Here is a 7,142-nt window from a genome sequence, read left to right as displayed (position 1 = left end):
TAACTGTGGAAAATACTGAACGCTTCAAAGTGTGATGCACTCAGGATTGCAAGTTTTAGGAGCAATGGAAGCTGTTCGACAACAACTATAGGAAATGAACAAACAAATAATTTATAGTTTGCTTTTTTATTTTGTTAATTACAGGTTCATACTAGCGAGTATCGGTACATCAAATGCTCATCTTTGAACTCGTTGGTCAAAGTACAACCTTGTAGTAACTTTCTGTAAAAAAATTAAGCATTTAAAATTATGTAAAATGCAGTGCAAACATATATAACTATAATTTGTACTATACGGCATGGTATTTTACAAGCGCGTGCTATTACCGGTAGTCGTTGATATAATTAGCGCTATTTTCAACACTTCAATTTTCGACTCTAAGTTTTCGGACACATGTATTTTGTGAATATTTTTCGTATCTAAGTTTTCGGACACGAAAAAAAATTATTATTTTTAAGTGTCCGAAAACATAGAGTAATTACGGTAAGTGAGAATGATAGAAATATACATGTTGGCTTTTAAAGGGACCTTACCTAGTTTTGAAAAATTGACATAATTGAAAAGATTTTTTTCAGATTTGCACATTTTCATTGTTGTTTTGTTTTTTGCAAAGAAATAAAAATACTGAACATTTACTATGCTCTAAAATATCCATTATATGCATCTTTTGACAATTGAAAACCCTGAAAATGATAAAGTTATAATAACGCGAAACGATTGTATAATTTGGAAAGTTCTGTTGCTATTGTTTTATTTTGTGACATTAAGTGGATAGTTTATATAAAGTATAAAATACATCTAGTACCATTGTAGCACTGCTGGCCGAAAGGTTTTAGCGTTAGACTAACTTCAAGGGTATGTGTATGCATACCAAATATGAAGTTTACATCTGAAGCGACGTAGAAGTTATGAGCATTTTTCGAAACCTAAAAGCAAAGTGTGACGGACAGACAGACTGACGGACAGCGCGATCACTATATGCCCTCCTTCGGGGGCATAAAAATCAATACAACCCACCTTTTTTTTAAAGTGTGTGTGTGTGGGGGGGGGGGGGGGTAAGATTAATACAGATTTTAGGACAAATTAATTTGAAATGGTAAAATAACAGATTCTGCCTTCAATATTGCATTCAATTTTCCTTCTGAGGCAGGATTCATCTTCAAGTCCTTTACATCAAACAGCAGCATCCAATGGTGAAGTCAGATGCTCCATCTGAGAGTGTTGCAAGCATCATGGGTAAAAGTAAGACTCCACGATGGGCAATTATTCAGCACCTGAAACACAGTCAGCAATTAAGCAAACAGCTTATGAAAGCACAAATTTGTAATAAGGGCTGTTTGTAAAACATGCATGCCCCCCATATGGGCTGTCCGTTGTAGTGGCAGCCATTGTGTGAATACGTTTTTTGTCACTGTGACCTTGACCTTTGACCTAGTGACCTGAAAATCAATAGGGGTCATCTGCGATTCATGATCAATGAACCTATGAAGTGTCATGATCCTAGGCAAAAGCGTTCTTTAGTTATCATCCGGAAACAATTTTACTGTTTCTGGTCACCCTGACCTTGACCTTTGACCTAGTGACCTGAAAATCAATATGGGCCATCTACGAGTCATGATCAATGTACCTATGAAGTATCATGATCCTAGGCGTAAGCGTTCTTGAGTTATCATCCGAAAACCATTTAACTATTACGGGTCATCGTGACCTTGACCTTTGACCTAGTAACCTCAAAATCAATAGGGGTCATCTGCGAGTCATGATCAATCTACCCATGAAGTTTCATGATCCTAGGCGTATGCGTTCTTGAGATATCATCCGAAAACCATTTTACTATTTCCGGTCACCGTGACCTTGACCTTTGACCTAGTGACCTCAAAATCAATAGTGGTCATCTGCGAATCATGATCAATCTACCTATGAAGTTTCATGATCCTATGAATATGCATTTTTGAGTTATCATCTGAAAATCATTTTACTATTTAGGGTCACTGTGACCTTGACCTTTGACCTAGTGACCTCAAAATCAATAGGAGTCATCTGCGAGTCATGATCTATCTAAAGATGTAGTTTCATGATCCTAGGCGTATGCGATCTTGAGTTATCATCCGGAAACCATTTTACTATTTCAGGTCACCGTGACCTTGACCTTTGACCTAGTGACCTCAAAATCAATATGGGTCATCTGCGAGTAATGATCAATGTCCCTATGAAGTTTCATAATTCTAGGCCTAAGCATTCTTGAGTTATTATCCAAAAACCATTTTACTATTTTGGGTCACCGTGACCTCTGACCTAGTGACCTCAAAATTAATAGTGGTCATCTGCCAGTCATGATCTATCTAACGATGAAGTTTCATGATCCTAGGCATATGCGTTCTTGAGTTATCATCCGGAAACCATTTTACTATTTCAGGTCACCGTGACCTTGACCTTTGACCTAGTGACCTCAAAATCAATAGGGGTCATCTGCGAATTATGATCAATCTACCTATGAAGTTTCATGATCCTAGGCCCAGGCGTTCTTGAGTTATCATCCGGAAACCACCTGGTCAGACCGACAGATCGACATGTGCAAAGCAATATACCCCCTCTTCTTCACTTCGCACTTGTGATTTAACCCCTACGCTTCTGTACTATCGGCCGTGGGTTATTTGACAACAAACTATAACGTACACGAATTATTTCTCAACTATTTGGTTTTGTTGTTGCCAGTATCCAACCTACGCACAGACATTTGTTAGGCTCAGTGCATGTATGTAACCTATTATCGAGTTGACAACGATTTAAAACATCGGTATAGACTTACACAGATAAATAATATTGACAACGATGAAAAAAGTCTGATACAACACCACACAAAACAACAATTAAAGAGAGAAAAAAAATCCTAAAACCAATTGAGAAAACTCGTATGTTCTGTTTAAAAAAAATGCCAAAGGCAATTAAACTTGTACATTTATTATACCACCTTTATGATTGGCAAAATCAATGATATATATGTTAACGTAATTTGTCATGATTTCGGATATAAATTTTCGGACACTACCCATTTAAATCCAGACCGATTGATGTTGCGGCAAAATATGATCCCTGTTAATAAGTGTTGCAAGTATGAAAGCAATAGCTTTGATACTGAAGGAATAAAATGGACCTAAACACAAAACTTAACCAAAATTTCAATTTTCTAAGTAAAAAAAGGGCACATAATTCTGCCAAAATGCACGCCAGAGTTATATAACTTTGCCTGTCCATTCCCCTCATGTTAGTAAGTAAGTGTACCAAGTTTGAATGCAATAGCATTGATACTTTCTGAGAAAAGTGGACCTAAACGCAAAACTTCACTGGACGCGGACGCCGACGCAAAGGTGATGACAATAGCTCATAATTTAAAAAAAAAAAAATAGATGAGCTAAAAATTTGAGATTGAATAAAATATTGCCATTTTTTTCATACTTTTGCACACAAATGCATGAAAAACAAGAGCTGTGTTTGTGAAACACAATGCCCCCTACTGCGCTTTGAAGCCATATATTTGACCTTGAAGGATGATCTTGACCTTTCACCACTTAAAATGTGCAGCTCCATGAGATACACATTCAAGCCAAATACCAAGTTGCTATCTTCAATATTGCAAAAGTAATCACCAAGGTTTAAGTTTTGTGACAGACACAACAGTGAAATCGATATAAATGTGATTTTTCCATTTTTCAATTCACCAATTGACCCTATTTAATTAGATTAAAAACAACAAATAACTACATTTCCACAACCCTGATCAAGTTTACTCAAACTGAAATAATTTACCAATTGATCCTATTTAATTGGATTTCAAAACAACCAACAACTACAGTTCCACAACCCTGCTCAGGTTTACTCAAACTGAAATAAGGTGTTATTTGTGTATCTAAAACGGGTCTTGATTACACATTATTCTTGGTTGCATTTGTGTTCCCAAATGAGCAACATGTATAAGATACTCAGTAAGATTTTGAGATATTCCATTTACATGTATTCCACTAGTACACCAACATGCACTTACTAATAATTTACATGCATTCCTTGAACAGTTAAACTAAAACAAGAGGTGTGTTTTTGAAACACAATGCCCCCTACTGCGCTTTGAAGCCGAACGGCAGCTTTTTTAAAAACAAGGGAATAGTTTGAATGTAAAGGTCACTGTGACCTTGACTTGACCTATTGACCTCAAACCATATTTGATTGTAGATCTCAATTAGATGCATGCACATGTTAAGTTTAAAGAACATAGAGCAAGACCCAAGAGTTTTCATTTTATGAGTAAGGTTAAAGTTTTGGGACAGACACACACACAATGACAGACAGGAAGACAGACAGACAGGCCTTAAACAATATACCCCCTGATCATTATCTGGGGGCATAAAAAAAGTTAAATGGTGTTTTTATTTCCAATTTGGACCAAGATATTGATAGCTGAAGTACAGCCATGATAAAAACAAAATAAAATATATGTTAAACAAGGCTATTGTCAAGCAATATGGTCCGCTACCGGCTCCACCATTTTCAGAAATTCCACCATTTTCAGAATTTTTTATTTATTTGTTTGGTTGCCATAGCAACCACAATTTTTTACATAGGAACAAAATGAAATGATGTGCATTATGTCCATATTGCCATCTATCCATGTTGCAAGTTTCATGAAAAAATATTAAGAACTTTAAAGTTATCGCAGGATCCAGAAAACCACCATTTTCAGCAGTATTTCTAGTTTATTTGTTGCCATAGCAACCAAAATTTTTGACGTAGGAACAAAATGAAATGACGTGCATAATGTCCATATTGCCATCTATCCATTTTTCAAGTTTCATGAAAAAATATGAAGAACATTTAAAGTTATCGCAGGATCCATAAAAGTGTGACAGACAGACAGACAGACAGACAGACAGACAGACAGACAGACAGACTGACAGACGGAGTGCAAACCATAAGTCCCCTCCGGTGAAACCGGTAGGGGACAAAAATGTGTCTGAGCATCATGAAAGAACATTCAATTTTAGTTTGGTACCTTTAAGGAGGTTAGCCTGGCTGGATGTGCTGGAGGGGGCCTGAGCTGGCGTGGCTGGTGTGATGGCGGCCTGAGCTGGAGTGCCTGGCATGGCTGGTGTGTCAGCGGCCTAAGCTGGTGTTACTGCATTCAAAAGGCTGGTTTTATTTTAAAACTTATACTTCATAGCTACTTTATCCTCCAGCATCATTGGCCATAATGCTCTGATCTTCTCCTTATAATTCTTAATTTGGCAAAGACCAGTATCTGGGGGTAAATTGGACTTGCTTTGGCTCAAGAATAACATCTTTATCCTGGAAGGTCACAGGGGCAGGTCAGTACATAACATAGTCATGATGACTAAGCGAGGGCCTGTAAATTTATTCTGATTAACACACACACAAGAATGGCAATGAAAGGTTTCATTTAATGTACAAGCTTCTTCATTTATGCTTTATATTACTGAAATAGCTAGATGTTTCAGTTGAAAATGGAACCATGCATCCTGCCAGTACTTCAAATCATAATTGGAGGTTACTTTGTGTCAGAATGAAGTTGACATGAGCATTCATTCTGTTACTTTGTAACACCGACCACCGAAAAAACATTAATTTTAAGTTTGGTATGTGTTTTAATAAGTTTGTTTGTTGTTGCACTTGTGCTGCAATATGTCAATAATTAGGACAATCGGTAACCATGTGAGCTAAAAACAAATGACTGTCCATAGGGTATAGATAACAGAATAAATTATTTAGTGCTTTTCTTAGATTTATAAGGTAATGCAAAAAAGTCATATAAAGTAAATATTCCAATTAGCCACACATGAATAGGTTAATCCCTCTGATAACTTGTGAATTTATTTGATAATCAAACCAACAAATATTTTCTATGTTGCTGTCATGTCTAGAGCATTTATCTATAGCAAATCACAAACCTTGAAACAGTTGGTAGCTGAGTTTTTGTTCAGAGCAATAATCTCAATCACATACTTACCCTCTGCATGGACCATAGGGACGTGCACTGGATGGCCAGCTTGAACCTGTTGGAACTGGTTAACAATGACCTGGAGCTGGCCAACCAGTGACTTCATCTGCCATAGCTGTGTGTTGTGAGCTGAAAAGTGGAAAAATAATTAAAATAATATAGCTTATTACCTAACCAAAGGTACCCCCCCCCCCCCCCCCCCGCTAAAGGCACCCCACTAATGAGTGCCACGCTCAGCTGCGAAAGGTCATAATCAAAAACTTATTCTGTTTCATTTCATTAGACAACTGAAAACCGGACGATCACGCCGGTCCCCAGACCGTCCGGTTTACAGTGAGTCTACTGTATCTAATGAAATCAAACAGAATAAGGTTTTGATTGGTGATAACTTTATGTATGTTATCAAGTCTGTTTTTAGGTTATGACCTGTGGATTAAGTAACAAAGGTCTTATTGAGACTCGCATTTTGAGAGTACTATGCACAAAGTGTCAGTAAGGCTCGATTGATCATTGTCGACTCAGGTACTACTACTTACATGTACCCCGGGTACTCTCAAGTTTACTTACATGTACCCCTGGTACAGTAAATTTGCTAAAACGTACTAGGAATTTTAACGCTAAATCAGTCGTTATCTACTATTTATTTTTAAATTAACAACGGCTGTTTGTAAAACATGCATGCCCCCACATGGGCTGTCAGTTGCAGTGGCAGCCATTGTGTGAATATGTTTTTTGTCACTGTGACCTTGACCTTTGACCTAGTGACCTGAAAATCAATAGGGGTCATCTGCCAGTCATGATCAATGTACCTATGAAGTTTCATGATCATAGGCCTAATTATTCTTGAGTTATCGTCAGGAAACCATTTTACTGTTTTGAGTCACTTTGACCTTGACCTTTGACCTAGTGACCTGAAAATCAATAGGGGTCATCTGCCTGTCATTATCAATGTACCTATGAAGTTTCATGATCCTAGGCTAAGCATTCTTGAGTTATTATCCTGAAACCATTTTACTGTTTCGAGTCACTGTGACCTTGACCTTTGACCTAGTGACCTGAAAATCAATAGGGGTCATCTGCCAGTCATGATCAATGTTCCTATGAAGTTTCATGATCCTAGGCGCAAACATTCTTG

The 7,142-nt window shown here is 37.3% G+C and overlaps 1 long non-coding RNA gene across 1 annotated transcript; it reads right to left on the bottom strand.

Moving 5' to 3' along the window:
* Positions 1-1,143: 1,143 nt before the first annotated feature.
* On the bottom strand, positions 1,144-6,130 carry LOC127871952 (uncharacterized). Its single transcript, XR_008045648.1, has 3 exons — positions 6,017-6,130; positions 5,045-5,167; positions 1,144-1,274 (listed from the first exon to the last, which is right to left on the bottom strand). It is a non-coding gene; the product is annotated as an uncharacterized LOC127871952 (long non-coding RNA).
* Positions 6,131-7,142: the final 1,012 nt, after the last annotated feature.

The sequence above is a fragment of the Dreissena polymorpha genome, chromosome 3 (genome assembly GCF_020536995.1).
Source record: "Dreissena polymorpha isolate Duluth1 chromosome 3, UMN_Dpol_1.0, whole genome shotgun sequence".
Lineage (NCBI taxonomy): Eukaryota > Metazoa > Mollusca > Bivalvia > Myida > Dreissenidae > Dreissena > Dreissena polymorpha.
The sequence above is the reverse complement of the archived record's forward strand: the minus strand, read 5'-3'. Positions and strand labels throughout refer to the sequence as shown.